The 18694-nt window shown below is 40.5% G+C and overlaps 1 protein-coding gene across 2 annotated transcripts in view; it reads right to left on the reverse strand.

Annotated features, from left to right (window-relative positions):
- Positions 1-18694, reverse strand: part of ZNF804B (zinc finger protein 804B) — a 244300-nt gene that overhangs the window by 162710 nt on the left and 62896 nt on the right. The gene's annotated exons all lie outside the window — the stretch shown is intronic.

Here is an 18694-nt window from a genome sequence, read left to right on the forward strand (position 1 = left end):
ATTTGTCAACATGGACAAGAGCATGGAAGGTATTTCTGGCAAGATTTATTTTTACTTGAATGACAGCTAATTTGTCATATAAACTGATCTCTAGAGCTATATGATGTCCAGTGTATAAAAGAAAAGTCAGTGACTCTTTTTATTCAGCTGAAAGGGATGACATGTTTAGTGAGGCTAGTATATTAATACCAATATTTTTATTATTCAAGGGACATAAGACAGAAGAAAAACACATCTAAGCTGACAGTTCAGCATTACAGACAAACAAACGTGGAATTTTGACTGTCTGAGAGACAAGTCATAACAAATAATGGCAGGATGCTGCATATTGTATTCTATTCTCAGTGGTGGTGGACTCAGGACTTCAAAAATGAAATAAGTCTAAGCTAAAGTCAGATAAAATTCTGCCATTGTTTTGGGGCTGGTTTAATTGTGCAACTCACTATATCATTCTCTAGTCCCCAGCATTAAAGAAAGTAAATGAGATCAAATGAATGAAAGCAATCATAATTAATTTTCTTCATTTTTTTTACCATTATGCTACTGCATTTATTTAATAAATAAATTAGCACCAATTACTAGTACGATTAGAGCAACAGCTTTATAACATTTATTACCCAAACCCATTCATTCTATCAATCTTGTATGCCAATGTTAAATATGGCAAATTTGGGTGGCAACTTCCAGACAGGAATTATCTGTCATTCGGAGAATTGCAATGCTTTTCCTTATGACCTGGCCAAAACTTTGACCTAAACCACATCTGATCCTGATTTCCTAAAAGGTGAGCTTTACAATATGCAGTGTCTAATGCAAGCATATGTCTAATAAATTATATTCACATGTTAGAGAGACATAATCATCATTACAATGTTCCCAATACAGTAAGTTGTCAAGAAGTGAGGATTTTCAAAAGTCTAGTTCTCTACGTTTGTGTGAGCCATATCTGCAAATACATAAAAAGGGCCACATCAGGTTTCACCTTCTCTTCTTACAACCAAGTATTCAGGCAGCACTACTCAGTCAGCAGAGCGGCGTGAAGGCAGCGAGGGCTTTTGTGTCACACCCCCGCCCGGTGGTCGGCTCCCTCCCGCAGGATGGTGTCCAACACCCCCTGCACGCCGTCGGTACCTCTCCTGTGCCTGCGAAGCCAGTGCTCAGTGCTGGAACAGCACAGTCCCAGGCCTTAAGCAGAGGCTTGCTTAATTTCACCCCCCCCCCATAGCTCCTCTCTTACTGCTACCTGTAGGGACATCTAACACCCTCGAAAAGGGGAGGTTACATTTAGGATCATGTGCTCTTATGATTTTGTATGTTCACCATATTAAGTTCATTTTAGCATTACAATCATGTAAACATAGCATTCAAGCATGCCAGCAATGAAAGGTGATTCTGTTTTCCTGCAGCAGATGTTATTATTTCAGAGATTTTAAACGTTTCTTGATGCATACACATACCACCAAGGTAGAACATCTGATGTCATTGTCCACTAAGGGGGTCACTACCTTACCTGAATTTGTTGTGAGCCAAAAAAAGCCCATGCAACCACTGTAGCGTGACTCCAAACTCAAGCTAATAAACTGAGATTATTAGTAATTATTAGATTAATCTTGGCAATTGCACAACTTCAGGTCATCTCAAAGAGAGCTTGCATTTGCCCAGAGTACAGAGTACATTTGCCCTTTATAAACATACTATAAAAAGGCACAATAATTAACAGCTACTTTCCTGGGAAAGACAAGTGCTTTTCCCTCACTACTCCTTGATGAAAATTGTGTGATGTTTCATTTTTCTAAACTAGCACAATTTAACAAAAAAGCAACTTGATAAATGTTGTCTCTCCCTGTTGAATTTAGCTCACAGCTTATTTAAGTGTACGTTACACTGTTAATTTTGGTGCCACAATTTGGTTTGTTTCTTAATCCACTAAGTATTTCACTTCTTCAAAAATATTCAAGCAGCATCTGTGTTCCCTCATACTACTGAGTCTCAGATACTTAGAACAGATCAAAGGGAAAGCTACAGCTCTAAACCTAAAGCAAATTTTCAGGGTAATCTTGTTGCTCTGAAATGTTTTTTTTTTAAACATATATCTTGTTGATCTGAAGAGCCATCAGAAATCTCAAACTACTGCAATGTTAGATGAAGCTTTAGAAAAGAACTTGTCTGGTTCCTATATACAGCTCAAAACATAGGAATTTAAGGTACAGCTCTTCTTTCAAGGAATATATCTTCCAAATCTTCTACACAGTTGGTAGAGGATCTCTCACACTCAACTAAAAGCTTCAGTATGGACTACATGAATATTTTGTGAGGAGATTCAAAAGCTCAAACAAGAAAACCAAATTATTAGGTATGCAAAATCAACATTCATTTATAGATTTGGGTTTACAGTCCCAAAACTGTACATTTCAGTTGAACAGAACATGTGGTTTTGTGAACAAAATAGGCAGATTTTCATATAATTTACAATCTGTAATTAGGAATGATGAACAATTACAGGTCTGAAACAGAAAATGTACCCTTAGAAAATGCAAATCTCCGATCATGCTTCCCCCCCCCCAATTTGAAACATTTGCAAATAGAGAACCATAACATGATTATAGGTTTCAGATACAAAATTAAATTTCTAGGTGTCACAGGGAAAAAAAAAGCTAAAATATCCTGCAGCATTTGTAAAGGGCAATGGGTAAGTGACTGGATAATATCCCACTGGCTGCCAAGATATTGTTATGCAAGAATATCAGTTATATTTTTATATGTGTGGCAACATGCACACTTTCTCACATCTGGACTGTAAAGGAAACATTTATCTTTGAAAGATATATAAAAGCTCTTTCATCTAGCCATCTAAATCTGCAAGGTCCTAATGAAATTTTGGGTATGTCATCTTTTTTTTTTTTTACATAAGTTTTACAGCTTATCTGTTTTCATGGTCTTCTAGCAGCAAAATATTATGGTGAAAAAAAAATAGTTGCCTGTAACAGAGCTGTATCTTATTTGCATCAAGTATCCTTCAGAAACATTTTGCTCGATGAAAACTCAATAGTTCAGTTTTCCCTTTGTATACATTTTGCACTTCATTTGAGATTTTCTCCCCATGTGCATGATTGTGAGCAACAGCAATGTTGGAGAAGGATGTCAACTATGTGTAAGAAAATACAACTTTTTTTCCCCAAGTGTCAGCCTGTACAAAGAAACGTCACATAACCCAAAACTGTCCAGCCTGCATTTTCACTTGCCTGAGAGGTTCATCTGTGATAGTTCACTTTCACATAGGTGCAGCAATGGTATTGAGTAGACTTGGTCTACTTTTCCTCTTTTTGAGCTACGTCTTGGCCCACCTCTGCTTCCACACAGCGTTGTGTTGGAGGTGACAGAAATGCAATGCTGTAAAGATACACAGCTGGCTCTGCAGACACTAGCTGTGCTAGCAGAGGCAAAAGGGCCACCTGACTGCTGTGCTCAGCACAGCCTCACCGGCCGCACGGAGTAGCGAGCTCCTTCCAGCACTCAGCCTCCTTCGTTGACAGCTGCTTCCCCATACCTCACAGGGCATGATATTGTACTATGGACACGTATCACGGGCTCTTAATACCAGCCAAATCATTTGAGGAAAAAACTGGCAATCATTTATTTAGTATGGTGTCGTATCAAAGTTCTTAAGAATCTGAATAATGCTACATGGAAGCAAGAAAGGAGGTGCTTGTTTTTCTGGCTCTACTTCATGTATTCACTGTGAAATTAAGTGCATTAAGTTGATTTCTTGGCAGACAATTCACAGAGCCAGCTTTCTGTGAGACAGGTCTGTATCTGTCCAAGGCAGACCCTCCCTGATATCTCCTTCTGACTGCCTCACTGACAACTAAAACTCACAAGACTGGAGTTGGTTTCTTAGTGTTCCCTCCCATCCTCCTGTAGCTCTTTTCTCCATTATCATGGACAAATTTAAGACCTCTGTATGGCTCCATAACCTCTCTCTACCACAAGAAACACGTGCTACTTGGTCATTTGTCACTTGGTATGGAGAGGCCAATTGCCACCGTGCAGCAGCTGGACAACCTGCCTTGTCCTGTATGAGGCTGATGGACTTGTATGCTTCCTCAAAGCAGCACAGCAACCACTCTCCTTTGATAGGATGCCACCAAATGCCAACAGTGACCAGGCCATTGTCACACCAAGGCTGCTGTTTCTCATGCTGCTCAGCATCATCTCTTGCCTCCTGGTACTTCTCATCTGTCCTCATTACTGTTGTCTTCACGTGCCAGCCATCCTGGCAGGGCTTGCTCTGGGTTTGTGCTGTGCCTCACGCTATGGAATTCTGATCTATTTACAATGTTCCAACTGAGTGAAATATGTTGTAGAAAATTTGATCCAATTGAGCAAAAGTGGTTTAGAAGCTCATACCAACATCCTACAACACTTGACAGATTGCATTTTTAATGAGAAATCTTAAAATATTTAGATGATCTTGCAGGATACTGAACACATGCCCAGACGTCCCAAGAACCATAGTTCCCGGTACCTCCAGTACAGCCTAGAAATGCTCAGACATTAAAGAGACATTTTTTGAGCGGGAAATATTTTTTGACTGACCCAACATTTTCATGGGAGAAAACAAAATGCTTTTTCACTTCATCTAGTATTTTATTTTTCTTGAAAATTCTACTACTACTATAGAAGAACAGGAATTTCCCACAGATTCTGTGTTATATGCAAATTTTACAAGCTAGCATGCCTCAAGCAGGCCACAGGGGTGAGCATTTCTCTCTACAGCATTACTCGGTTCTGATCTCATGGCATGTTTCAGAGGACAAGGCTAGCCTTCAGTGCACTGGATCTTTAGAGGTGAAGCATTTTTAGAAGCTTTGCTACTGGGAGAGTGAAAAGAAAAACTGTTGGAAATACGACTGTACAATAAATCACTTTCTGAAAGCAGCTCAGGAAGACAGATCAGAACTAATGTGAATAGTCTAAATAAAATAAACCAGCTAGGAAGATGTATTTTGACATTTCCCTACTCATACCTTTCTTTTCCTTGTTCAGTCTCCTCTTCTGCATCTTTTATCTGTTTCTATTTCCCAGTTTTTCTTATCTCATTTTCTTTTATTTTCCTCATTTTCTCTCTTCTCTTGCCTGTTTTATGATCTTGTCCTCCTTGTCTCTCCCATACCACTTCTCTATTCCTACCCACCTAACTCATTAGCCGTCTTCCTATAGGCCCTAGGCTCTGTCATTTAATTTCTCCTCATAGCAATTTTTTATGAACAAGATATTATGAACTTTTTTTTCATCAGTACATTTCAAAGATGGCCATTTACCAAGGTGGTCACTAAGTATTTCCTATTTACAAATTGGCAAACAGAAGCACAAGGGGACTTGGTTTGCACAAAGCTGCTGGTAGCAAGTAAAACTCGGGTCTTCTGAGTAAAATTTATATGATTTTAAGTACTAACCAATAGTGCCTCTTTACCTTCATTCTCTGTTTCAAATTCCTCCATCTCATCAGTTGCTCTCCATTTACTCTCCATTTTTTTCTTTCTTTTCAAAGATTTTTTCCCTTTCAGCCATCAGAAACATTGTTACACATGTACCTATATAAATACATATAAATACATTTATATGTGACATTGCTATATTCCCACAAGTAGCTTAACAGCCAGAGAACTGTGGTGAAAAGAAGATATGCACTAAGGCATCAGTCACATGGAATAATGATGGCTGGGACACCTGGAAATCACCAGACGTAAACATCTGGGGACTTGGAACAATTTTTGTCATTACTTTGTACAGTGTTCAGCACTAAGTCAGAACTTGAGCATTTAGCAATACCATGACAAATAATAAATAACTCTTCTATGTGGTGGCTTCTTTTTATGAATCCATTTGGTCCTGGCATACTTTTTTTTCTTAGTTGTCATTTAACCAATTATTTTAATCCTATGTGCTACCATATTGGCTTCTTAATTGAAATGTAAAATGTATGACATCTAATGCCTTCTTTTTAATTTCTCATTAGTAGTTACGCTGAAAAAAGCTGTGATACTTGTTTCATTTGACCTAATTTTCATGGTTTTTTCTTCCTATTATTAGAAATTGTTTGCCTGAAATACTAGGTCTCTGCTTTCTATCACAATTTATAACAATTTCTTTGTACACCTTATGAATTTTAGTTGTTCTCACAAAGAAATTGTGTCACTTAGTGCCTCATTGCACATTTCAGTCACAGGCCATCCAGTGTCATATATCTTAAAGGGCTGGGATAAGGGAAGTCTGTTAAATATTAATGATCATCCATTCAAATGGGAATAACTTAAGACAATAACATGATCATGTAACTGAGACTAGATTTGTCCAACTTTGATCCAAGTGATTGAAGCCTGCAAGGTTTAAAATCCCCCTCAAAAGCAGCCAGGTGTTTGAGCCTGGACTTGGAAAAGCAGAGTCCCTTATATCTGGGGAACTTGTGCAGAAGGAAAGCACATGCAAGCAAGAACAGATGGTGCACTCCTTCATTCCTACAGTCCTTTTTAAGACCAGCCAGAAGAATAAAACAAAATAGTAAAAAAGCTGTGACAAGGGGCAACAGTTTTGAAATCTACCCTGGAAAAGGGTAGATTTTGATTGGACATAAGTAAGAAATTCTTTACGATGAGGATGGTGAGACACTGGAACAGGTTGCCCAGAGAAGCTGTAGATGCCCCATCCCTGGAAGTGTTCAAGGCCAGGCTGGATGGGGCTTTGAGCAACCTGATCTAGTGAAAGATGTCCCTGCCCATGGCAGGGGGGTTGGACCAGACGATCTTTAAAGGCCTAATCATGCCAATCATTCCCTAGAAGCTGCACTCCAGGACAGTTTTTGAGTCTGCACAGGAAAATCTACAAATTTACCTTTAAGTACATTTATGTGCTCTGCTAAATAACAATGAAATTAAACACCTATTAAAGATAAACATGGGCCTACATGGTTTTCTTGACTAGATCCTGAGTTTGGTTAATCGCATGTATTTGCTTATACATACCCTTGTAATTGGGAGCTTTTTCATTCTTCTCGCATATGCAAGTTTGAAGGGTTGATTATATTATAAATTACCATGTACACCACCACTTATTTTCTTTTTGATACTTCATGAATAGCTTATGCATTTCAGTGTTGGAAAATTTAACGTTAAACTTGAAGAATTTCTGGCTATAACAGGAATAAATGGCATTTTTAAATATCTTGGTTAATCAAGTCAACCTATTCTAAGATGATCTATGGCTTAAGGTCATTCTTTTCAAACAGAAATATTTAATTCAGGAGGGAAAATGTTTATTTAGCAATCATTTTAATCATTAGGGTACATATGCCTTATTTTTCAAAGTTTGGGCCATTTAGTCATTTGCTGTGGACCACAGCTGCATGCCTGTCAAATCACTGTGTTAAAATATCTAAGATTTCACAGCAAAATCCTGATATATGAGACAAAGCCCACCTAGAAACAAATATGTTACTGCTGACTTTTTAAAGAGCATTTCTAACCATGGTTTCATTTTAAAATGCAAACATTTGTAGCTTCACAGGGGATCTCCTATGCACCCAAGCAATCTTGTCAAATAAGAAATCCCATTGCAAACTGACATAACTTGCTTTTTGTTGTGGCTGACTGACTTCAGCTGTCACTAGTACGATCAACAATTTCTTACCCTCTAAAAGGAGATTTCCACTAACGTTTCAGGCAGATCCTAGACCATGGGAACCATAATATGAATGGAAGTAGTCCACTGTCAAATGCATTGTTATGAAGTCTTATGTTGCAAGAGGACCTGTACATGCTCAGAATTTCAAGGCATAATAAAAATCCAAGTTATAAACAGATACTGTTGATAAAAACAGAGTTATCTGAAAGTTATATGCAATAATTCAGCTTAAGAACTACTGCACTGTGACTGAATAGCAAAAGCTCCAAAAAAAGTTTTTATATTGACTGGGGTTTGTTTCCATTTCTATTCTACAGTTGCACAGACAATTAGAAGTGAAAGGATTTTCATAACAAATTAGAAAAATGTTTAAGATTTGTTTTAGTTCTTCAGGGATAAATAATTGAAAACCTATTATTTAAAATACATTCCCTATTACCTGCTGTTGGAGACAATAATCAGGAATCAATAACACCAATTTCTTGACAGTGTAAGTTGTAATGAAAAATTATTTATTACAATGAAAGCAGTGAATCCTCAAGTATTCATTTCCATTCCAGGAAAATGCGAATGGACATTAAAATAAAAACTAATTTGATCCGTTCTCCTGGGTATTTTTCTACACCAATGAGTCCTACTGGTGCATACCAAGTGCTGTAGAGCACTACACTGCTGGATGCACAGTTAAATCCCACAGTCAGAAAATTCCTAAAGTTGAATATAATCTTAATTCTGTTCTGACATATGGAAGCATTACAATACCAATCATTTTGTGACCACCTGTTTTATCATGTTTATAATGTTGATGGCCCTCCATATTATTTTTAACTTAAATGGTGCTTTGAGATATAACACATCATACCTTTTAGGCTGCTGTAGACACTTAGGTGATATTCAGAGCCTTCAGAGGTGGGCAGTGTGAATTCCCTCACTTGAGTTTATATAACAAAGTTCTGTGAGAAATCCTGTGAAAGGGAAGACAAGCATTTCCCTTCCTACATGGAATGTGAGATGCGCTTGAGGTTTACATGAGAGGGAGGGCACAAGGTCTGCAACATCCCTACAAGGGGTATGGCACCAACTCGTCTCCTAGGGTTTTCCCACCTTATAAGCCCTTCTTTTTTGTGCTGGCACAAGCATTTGTGAAGCTGTGCTGTGATCAAGGAGTGCATCTTAGTTGAATTAAACCTGGCCAATAAAATAAAAAAAGTTAATTTTAACCTGAACCATGTTCCTGATTTCTTGGACACAAACATCAGCATCCTCACAAAGAAAGGGATAGGGACATGAGCTGGAGGAAGGACAGGGCAGGTGGATTCTCCAGGTGGCGATGTCCATGCTACGATGTCCTGACAAGTTCCTAGAACTACTTATAGTACAGCCATAAGACATTCAACAGCATCCCATGAATGTAGTATGACCTCTGCATAAGGGTCTACTTATTAGAAAAACAGGTAATCTTGAGTTATGCCTCCATCCAAAACACACTAGGACACTATAGGTAGCCAGTAGAAGTGTTACCAATGAAATCAGATAACAAGCTCCCTTGCTATTTGAGGTCTTTAAGCTATTGAACTGGAGAGTCATTGTTTCTATAAAAAGAAACCCTCACAGCAAGATCCAAACATTTCATCTTGCCACCCAAGCCACAACTTAAGAGGATTTTGGACATTTAAAGAAACTTTGTCATTTAACATCTGTTCCATATATGTGTATGTACACTTGGCAGATTGTTATTCATCACTGTGGGACTTAGCATTACTCTCCACTCCTTCATTCAACAGTAGTGCTCTGCTCTACAGAACGCTTTCCCTCTAAATAGATTGTAGTCCTACCGTAAGCCTATACCCTTAAGATTTGACTTTTGTTAGGCAAAGGACTGCTGAAATTCAAAGGAACATGTCTAAATGAACTGTCATCATCAACAACCATGACTGTAGGTGCTGGGTAGGAAACTGGGCTTACAGTCTTCTGTCTGCTTCAAATGGCTATCTTCTCTAGCTATGTTAGACTTCTCCACAATCCCAGTTCTCTACAGCTTCCAACCATGAAAGCTGGACACAACTTTGAGCAGACACTGATCTTTTCTCTTGCTTATCCATTTCTTGGTTGCACCAATATTCTGGGTACTTATTCAAAGCACTGTCCAGTCTTCCTGATTTGCAAGTCAAATATGCAAACTCTTTTTCCCCCTTCTGGTTTCATACTTGACAGTCTATTCATACCTTTAAGGTCGCCTAAGGCTGAGCATGTTTTCTAAAAGGCTACAATTGTTGTCTTCATTAAATTAGTGGAAAGAAAAACTGCATTAGTTAAAGTGCCAGAATTTCTTATTAAATCCTCTGCCCTGTTGACATAAAACAAGCACTACTGCAACAGGTTAGCTTAAAAATCTAACAGGAATTGTTTGACTTCTGGCATACCAATGTAACACATGCGGCATTAATACATTAGATGTGACAGAGACCATACACAGAGGGTTGAGACTGAATTACAATCGAGTTATAAAGCAATGAATGGAAGGTCAAATTTTGCTCTCACTCAGACTGCACCAGTGTCTTCCACTCCACTGGCATTGTAAAAGTATGGACTGAAACAGAATGGTTTAAGATGTGTCCAGAAAAAAAAAGTTTTTACATTTCTATAGGACTAGAGGTTACTCCATTCTTTCGTTTTAAATGCAGAACGAATTCTTAGATAATCTAGCTTGACATTCTGATTAATAAAGGCCACTGAATGATCCTCTGGCTGCTATCTTCCATACCATAAGTCACAGAATCCAGCCCTGAAATTGTTTCTAAATATACCCAAGGGACAGAGTCTAAAATTAGTCCCATCATCCACCCAGTAAGACATTCCCCACCATGACTCAGTGATAAATTTCAGTCTTTCCAAAACTATATGGACTCAAAAACCAATTAAAGAAGAATATAAATAAAGTATGATCAAAGGCTACACATCATTGCGGCAGCTGGCATGCTGGCTGTCAGGGTTGCTGGAGACCTTCAGGTTAACTGCCATCTTTGGTTGCTACAGAACTTCTACCCTCTGATATTTTCTGTTCTCCAGAGGGAAAAAGCAGGAGATCCCTGAACATCTTGCCTCCAACAGAGGCAGGGAGCAATTCTGTGACCAGATGATCAAAGCTGGTTGCTCTTGGAGGAAAGGAAGAAACTGTCTGTAAAAAGGGACAAGAGGAAAAAAAAAAAATCAGGTCCAAAGTCACTAGAGGGATTTGGGAATGCTACAAAAGCGTGAAGGACATGTTGGAGAGATCAAAGAAATCTTCAAAGCCTGGCTAGTGCATCAAACTTTCTGGCTGCTTATCCATCTGAGACTCCCACAATTTTGAGGTTTGCTCACAAGGGCACTAGACTCAAAAGATTAGTACCAGACACGCAGTTCAAGCACAAATCCAGGTCCTTTTGGACTAGCAAGTGACCAGACTAAAAGCAGGCTTAAGTGAGGAATCCTACACAGAGGCAGAAGAAAGGCAGAGCACAGATTTGGATGAAAGAAGCCATGCTGCTTTCACCAAATGTGCAAGCTGGAGCTGGATTTCCACACACACATACACACAAGGCTGACAGCAATTCAAATGCAAGCAAAGTGTTCTGTGGTCCAGCCTGGCATTAGCAATGTAAAGCAAAGTGAACAGTCAGTCTGTTATTTCTTCTGAATGTTGCAGATGCACAATGGTAACTGAAAGAAATTGGACTACACTTTGAAGCTTGTATTAAAGGCAGCAGATGCACAATGGTAACTGAAAGAAATTGGACTGTGCTTTGAAGCTTGTATTAAAGGCAGCTCAATATAGGGAAGTTTTCAGTTTCTTCCACAACAATAAATTCAGAACTGGAACTCATGTAAATGTTATTGCTGATGCCACCTATTGTAAACCATAAAATCCACAAGTGGGTAGGACACTTCACAGCTGCTGATAAAATTATCCATCATTATCAACTGAGTAGTAAACGGACCCTGGAACACAGGCAGGCAACCTCTCTAGGTTGTCAAAACAACTTTCTGTGGTTAGTCATATTAAAAACACAAGGAACCAAACTACCAAAATGATTCATTAAACCCAACCAAAAGCAATGTAAAATCATTTGTGACCCTGAAAGGAGCAGAATCCAAAGGAAGGCCTAGTATTGAAAATCTAGAATACCCTGAGGCACCTAGACTTAAATGCAGGTAAGAGGATAAGTGACTCAAGTCACCCAAAAAGCATTTAACTCATCAGAATGCTTTTGAGAAAACAGCCTTGACTTACTCTTATTATTAAGTAAAATAATGGTAAATTTTAAACTGTATTCTCTGACAATGAAGCCTTTTATGATTTCAAGTAACAAGCTGAAAAAAAAAAAAAGGGAGGAAAAAGAAACCTCAGGGAAATCCAAAACCCTGCAGGCACCACCATAAAAACTGGTATCACAACTCCTTCCAGCCCAACTGAGAGGGGAATTACTGGAGACATTGCAATTTTCACATTTAAGAAATTCCATGAGGCCACCTGAGACTCTCCATGTTCTCTCTGAAGAATTCAGCAGACAGCCCACAACAGTTATCTGAAGGAACAAACACAGGTCAAAAAAAAGCAAGGAGGGTCATGGCAAATTAAGTGACAAGAAAGATAGATCCATGTTTTGTGACAACAACAAAAAAAATTATCTTTGTTGGCCTCTCAATATGTTGCAAGAGGCAGAGTTCCCTATTGCAGCTGGTGATGGCTTCATTTAAATGAGCAACACCAGGCCAAAAAGGAAATGTATTTTGTAATTCAGAACCACAGAATTCAGTAGTTTTCAACTTTCAAAGGTAACAAATAGAAAGACAAGCTAACGGTAGAGTTTAGAGTGTGAATTAGTGGTTTCTGTGCTGAAATGCTTAGGCTGGCTGAATTCATCATATCAACAATGTGTTTTAAGCATCACTAACGTGAATGTCACCCTAGTTTCAATAAAAGGCTAATAATAACAATGGAAAACTCCCTGTGGTGGCTTGACCCTGGCTGGATGCCAGGTGCCCACCAAAGCCATTCTATCACTCCCCCTCCTCAGCTGGACAGGGGAGAGAAAATATAACAAAGGGCTTGTGGGTCGAGATAAGGACAGCAGAGATCACTCACCAATTACCATCACGGGCAAAACAGACTCAACTTGGGGAAAATTAACTCAATTTATTACAAATCAACTAGAGTAGGGTAATGAGAAATAAAACCAAATCTCAGAACACCTTCCCTCCACCCCTCCCTTCTTCCTGGGCACAGCTTCACTCCCGGATTCTCTACCTACTCTCCCCAGCAGCGCAGGGGGATGGGGAATGGGGTTTACGGTCAGTTCATCACATGTTATTTCTGCCGCTTCATCATCCTCAGGGGCAGGACTCCTCACACTCTTCACCTGCTCCAGTGTGGGGTCCCTCCCATGGGAGACAGTCCTCCATGAACTTCTCCAACGTGGGTCCTTCCCACAGGCTGCAGTTCTTCACGAACTGCTCCAGCATATGTCCCTTCCACGGGGTGCAGTCCTTCAGGAGCACACTGCTCCAGCATGGGTCCCCCACGGGGTCACAAGTCCTGCCAGAAAACCTGCTCCAGCGTGGGTTCCTTTCTCCACAGGGCCGCAGGTCCTGCCAGGAGCCTGCTCCAGCATGGGCTTCCCATGGCATCACAGCCTCCTTCAGGCACCCACCTGCTCTGGCGTGGGGTCCTGCACGGGCTGCAGGTGGATATCTGCTCCACCGTGGACCTCCCTGGGCTGCAGGGGGACAGCCTGCCTCACCGTGGTCTCCCCCACCACGGGCTGCAGGGGAATCTCTGCTCCGGCGCCTGAAGCACCTCCTCCCCCTCCTTCTTCACTGACCTTGGTGTCTGCAGGGTTGTTTCTCTTACATGTTCTCACTCCTCTCTCCGGCTGCAGCTCCTGTTGTGCAGCAACTTTTTTCCCTTCTGAAATACATTATCCCAGAGGAGGCACTACCACCATCACTGATGGGCTCGTCCTTGGCCAGCAGCGGGTCCATCTTGGAGCCAGCTGGCACTGGCTCTGTCGAACACAGGGGAAGCTTCCGGCAGGTTCTCACAGAAGCCACCCCTGTAACTCCCCCGCTACCAAAACCTTGCCACATAAAGCCAATACGCCTTACCTTTGGAGAGAAGTTAAAATTGCTGAATTCCTTGGAGATATACTCAAAGACTTTCCAAAATGACACCATATCTCCAGCAATTAGAATGTAATGCAATCCTTTAGGACTGAACAAAACGCCTTTCCTGGAAGATGGCTATGAGTTGTCTCCAGATAATCTGAGGATCTCTATTTCTACCAAACCATAAATCTTGGTCTTTTCTTACCAGGGTGGGATAGTTAAGCATACTCATTTCTACAGCTGACTATTAAGATGAAACATGTCTCTTCTAGTCATGTATTAATAGGATACAGTCAGAAGTATCAAGGCTAGTGTAAGTATATCAGAAAAATTTAGGACACAGAGCACAAATAAGGTAGGCAAAGCTGTCATGTTATCACCCTGTGTGTGTCTTCGGGCAAGGGCAGAAATCTGCTCCATACTTGAACCTGTGTGAGGCTCAAACTCAGCAATATTCCACAGGCTCATCTTGGAGCAGGGAACATTTTGGAGAATAGGTCACTCCAAAGGAAGTAACAAAATACTACAAGATTTATTTGTATTCCTGAAATTTCTAACAATAAAGCAAAGCTATTAATATAAGATGGTGCAGAAGGATCACTGAAAATCCAGGTTGCACACATACAATTTCAATATTGTCAAGGTATCAGTGTTTCTACTTGCTCATATTCACCCAAACTAACTATAAGTACATAGAAACACCATCCATTTATCTAGCCTGTACTTCATCAGCTTGCCTATGAGGATGATAAAAGTCTAGCTGAAGTCAAGATAAAAAACATCCACTATTCTTCCCTCATCCATCAAGCCAGTCACCTCATCATAGAAGGCTATCAGGTTGGTTAAGCATGATTTGTCCTTCATAAATCCATGCTCACTACTCCCAATCACCTTCCTGTCTTTCATATGCTTGGAAATGGTTCTCAGGGTTATTTGCTCCAGCAGTTTCCCAGAGGTCAAGTAAGGCTGACTGGTTTGTAGGTCCCAGATCCTCCTTGTTGCCTGTCTTGAATGAGTGACATTTACTTTCTTTGAGTCCCCAGAAGCCTCCCCCAGTCACCATGACCTAAGATTATCAGTCCTGCCTCTTCCTAGCAGTCCTTGATCCTCAAAAATGGTCCCATGGTCATAAACTCCAAATATCTGTTGTCAAGAGCAGCTGTGCAGCCAGTTGTTAGCTTTCAAGAGCTCCTGAAGCCCTTGCCCCTCACCAACAGGATCAAGGAGAGACAACCTGAGACCCCATGCCCTTGAAAATCACCCCAGAGCCATGTAATCATGCTTATACACTCCAGGTCTCTTCTGGCAGCATCACTGGTGCCCACGTGGAAGATCAGCAGGGGGTAAAAATGCAAAGGCCAGACAAGCCTCTGCAGTCTCTCCACAAGATCCTGGATCTGAGTCCCAGGCAAGCAGCAAAATTCCCTAGACAGCAGACCAAGTCAGCCAATGCAGGCCTCCATCCTGCACAGCAAGGAATCACCCACAACTATCCCTTGCCACTTTCTCCTGATGCCATACAGCTTCCAGCCCCTCATCAGCAACCAGGGCACTGAATCCGCTCTGTAGACACAGCTCCACAGGCAGACAGGAACTGTCCTCCATTTCCAGAAGTCACAAGGTCCCAGCCTTCACCGTCAGGGGAGCCTCCATTTCTCAATATAAGCACAGGCTTTGCCTATCCCTCCTTCAGTACATCTGGAGGGGGTCAAGCATTTGAACCTGCAGGATCTCATAGAAGATCCAGTCAATCTCCTTTTCAGCATCCCCGTTGTCACACAGGCTGCTGACCTCCGGCAGCTCCATACTTGGCAGCAGAGACTCCCCCCACAGCACACACCTCCTGAAGGCAAAGAGCCCATCTCCCCAGCCCAGCCCATCAGGCACCCCCACAGCCCCAGACCTGCAGGGCTGCACCCACCCTCCAGAGCTCAGTCTGTGTCAAGGCCTCTGCTGTGACAGGGTAGTCACTCCTGCGGGTACTGGGGACCCTGCCCTGTGGTGTATCACCAGCACTGAGCACAGGAACAGTTTCCAGCACCCTCCCATACACACTTCTGCATCTGTCAGCTGGGTGCTGGGAGCTGTGCTTAAGTCCTGGCTCTTGTACTGGCTGCTCTTCACCACCAGCTGCAAGCACGCTCCACCATCCCTAATCAGGAGGCAGCTGGAACAAAAGCTGCAAACCTGCCCTGGTCAGGGAGAGCTGACAGAGATTTTGCTAGAAGTCAAAGCCTCCTGTAGGTCCCTTTTGATATAGAAGCCACTAGAAAGTGCTCCACAGTGTCCCCAGAAGTCGTCCAACAATCCTAGAAGTTCTGAAAGAACATATCATCCCTTTTCTTGGCCACAGGCTTAATTTCCTTTAAAATTTCCTCCAGGAAACTTTAATGTTCAAGGGCAGTAAAGAAACTTGTAACAAAGGCTAAATACAACGTGCATAACTTCATACTGCAGCTGCAAAGTTTGATCCCAACACCTTTTTTCTCTGCTTCATATTTTGCAGTCTTTGAACTCACTGTAACATTAATCAAAAGCAAAACAAAATGTAGGAGTATTTTAGAATTAGACTATTTTCAAAAGATCATTTAGACCCAAAAGTGCAAACAATTATACATGTGCTTAAGGTTATGCATACAGGTGGTCTCAGAGACATGGTACTAATTAATGTATGTGAAATCAAATATGGGCAAAGTGTTTGTGGTGTTGGGGATCCAGTCTAACACTGGGAGAAATGCTCTGCCAAAATAAAACCAATTTCAATGTGACTTAGACTTTTACAGTGGAACAGAAAAATCCATTCTGCAGCTAACAGGTTAATTTCCAGTTAAAGTCTTTCCTAAAACCGTTATAAATACATTTTTTTTTTTACACCATATGTAAAAGACAGAAGGCTGCAGCTAATAAATAGCATTTCTCATGCTATTCTCTGAGTCTCCCTGAGGAAGATTTGGTCTCTTCAAAGGGGGTGAAATCCATACAAGGCAAAAAGTGAAAAGAAAGCAGTATTTTTTATTTTATTCTTCCCCATTTTCACTTAAGATTTAGCAAAAATAGAACAATCTATTGAATACAGGTGACTAAATACATGATCTCTCACTATGCAGTTGATGTTTTGGGCTTTGCTGAAATGCACATGGAAATTAACCACCAACGAATAAAATAAATTACCACAAACACATATATTGTCAAATATATATATTTTCTTCCCCAAATATGGGATTTTTTACTAAAATACTGATATTAGAGAGACAATGATTGGAAGAAAATATAATCATATTTCAGAATCTTTCTACACATTTAAGAATGTTAGTTATGGAAAGGTATCAACAGAAATTATACAGAACTGTATTTGAAAAGGCTTTTCTTATAACATTATCCCTTTGAAAGACTAGCTTTTGGTGAGGCATCCACTTTCCTTCATCTTATTATTACATTAAGAGAAGATCAGATTTGAATGACTGAAGAAAACATCCAGCTCTTTCTGTGGATTCCCCAACAACCTTCCAACGGTGTCCTTGCTCTGAGCACCTCCTTCTACAACCTGAATGTATTTTCAATGTAGGTTTTTAGTTTGGCTTCCTACAGGAGGCAAACTTACACTGTCATATGTAATATCACTTTTTGTCTGTTAGCAACAAATTTGAACTCAGAGATCAAGTTCAACAGAATCTGACACAGTGGTAAAGGTGCCAAAGCTGTTAACTTCCTGCAAGCGTCATAGAAAGAGATGTGGAAGTAAAAAAGATCAAAACAGTGTAGCAATAACATATTGAAATGTATACAATTAAAACCAGCACGTCATCAGAGTCCTAATTATTGTAACAATGCAGTTGTAACTGTATATTTGTATTAACTGAAATCTTAGAGACTGTATTTGAAGAAATTAGACCCCAAGTAAATGAAGTTATTAAAAATGACTGTATCAAGACCAGATACACTACACCAGTTCAAGTCAATAGTTCAGGCAGTTTAAGTAGAGCCACACGGCGTCAAAGACCACCTCATTCACGCCTCTCGCACAGAAACGTTCTTCCACCCACTCTCTCTGTTGCGGTACATGAAGGGTTTGAAGAAGGCTTGTGTCATGCTGCAGGGGTGAGGAGGAGAGCAGGGACAGGGCTCTGCAGGGCACTGCTCCCCCAGCTCCAGCCTGGCTGGCATGGCACCACCACACAAAGTACAAGAACAGCCCTTACAGGACTGAGGTACCGGGACTTGGTGACTGCGTTTCCTCTGTCAGCTCCCTTTTGACAAAGTGATGATGCTCAGAGATAGTAAAACAACTGTAAATTAAAAAAAAAGTTGGTCACCATACACTCATATTATTTTGCGGTCCTCTGGCAGTGCAAAGCATCTCCTAACACAGTGCAATGGGCTGCTGTAGTGTAGTGTTTTCTCTTGCTGAGGTGCAGATGGGCTTCAAAATTAACATTTCATAAAACCCTCATTGAGGTTAGATCCCTCACATTTTCAAATCATTACATGTACCACACAATATCATTCTGCTTGCAGTTTTAGCATATTATATATGTAAGGCAAACATTCCTAACCCCATGTTAATGCAGTTTTCTGTCAGGAAATTTTCTGCCCTTCAAGAGTGGCGGTAGGACAATCAAATCATCTCAGGCTCAGGTAATATACACTTGGGGAAATCTAATATATACACAAAACCAACACTAAGAAAAAAATAGATCAAATATTTAAAATGAAAAAAACCCACCCATAGTTCAGATACACAAACAATTATAATTCAATCTAACATTGATGTAACGAGTAGAAAGTATATGAAAAAGCTGTCTTTAACAGTTTTCTTAATTTAATCTGGAATTAAAATATCTTAATTGAAACTATGTGATTAGTGCAT

Source organism: Harpia harpyja, chromosome 1, assembly GCF_026419915.1.
Source record: "Harpia harpyja isolate bHarHar1 chromosome 1, bHarHar1 primary haplotype, whole genome shotgun sequence".
In the NCBI taxonomy this organism is placed as follows: Eukaryota; Metazoa; Chordata; class Aves; order Accipitriformes; family Accipitridae; genus Harpia; species Harpia harpyja.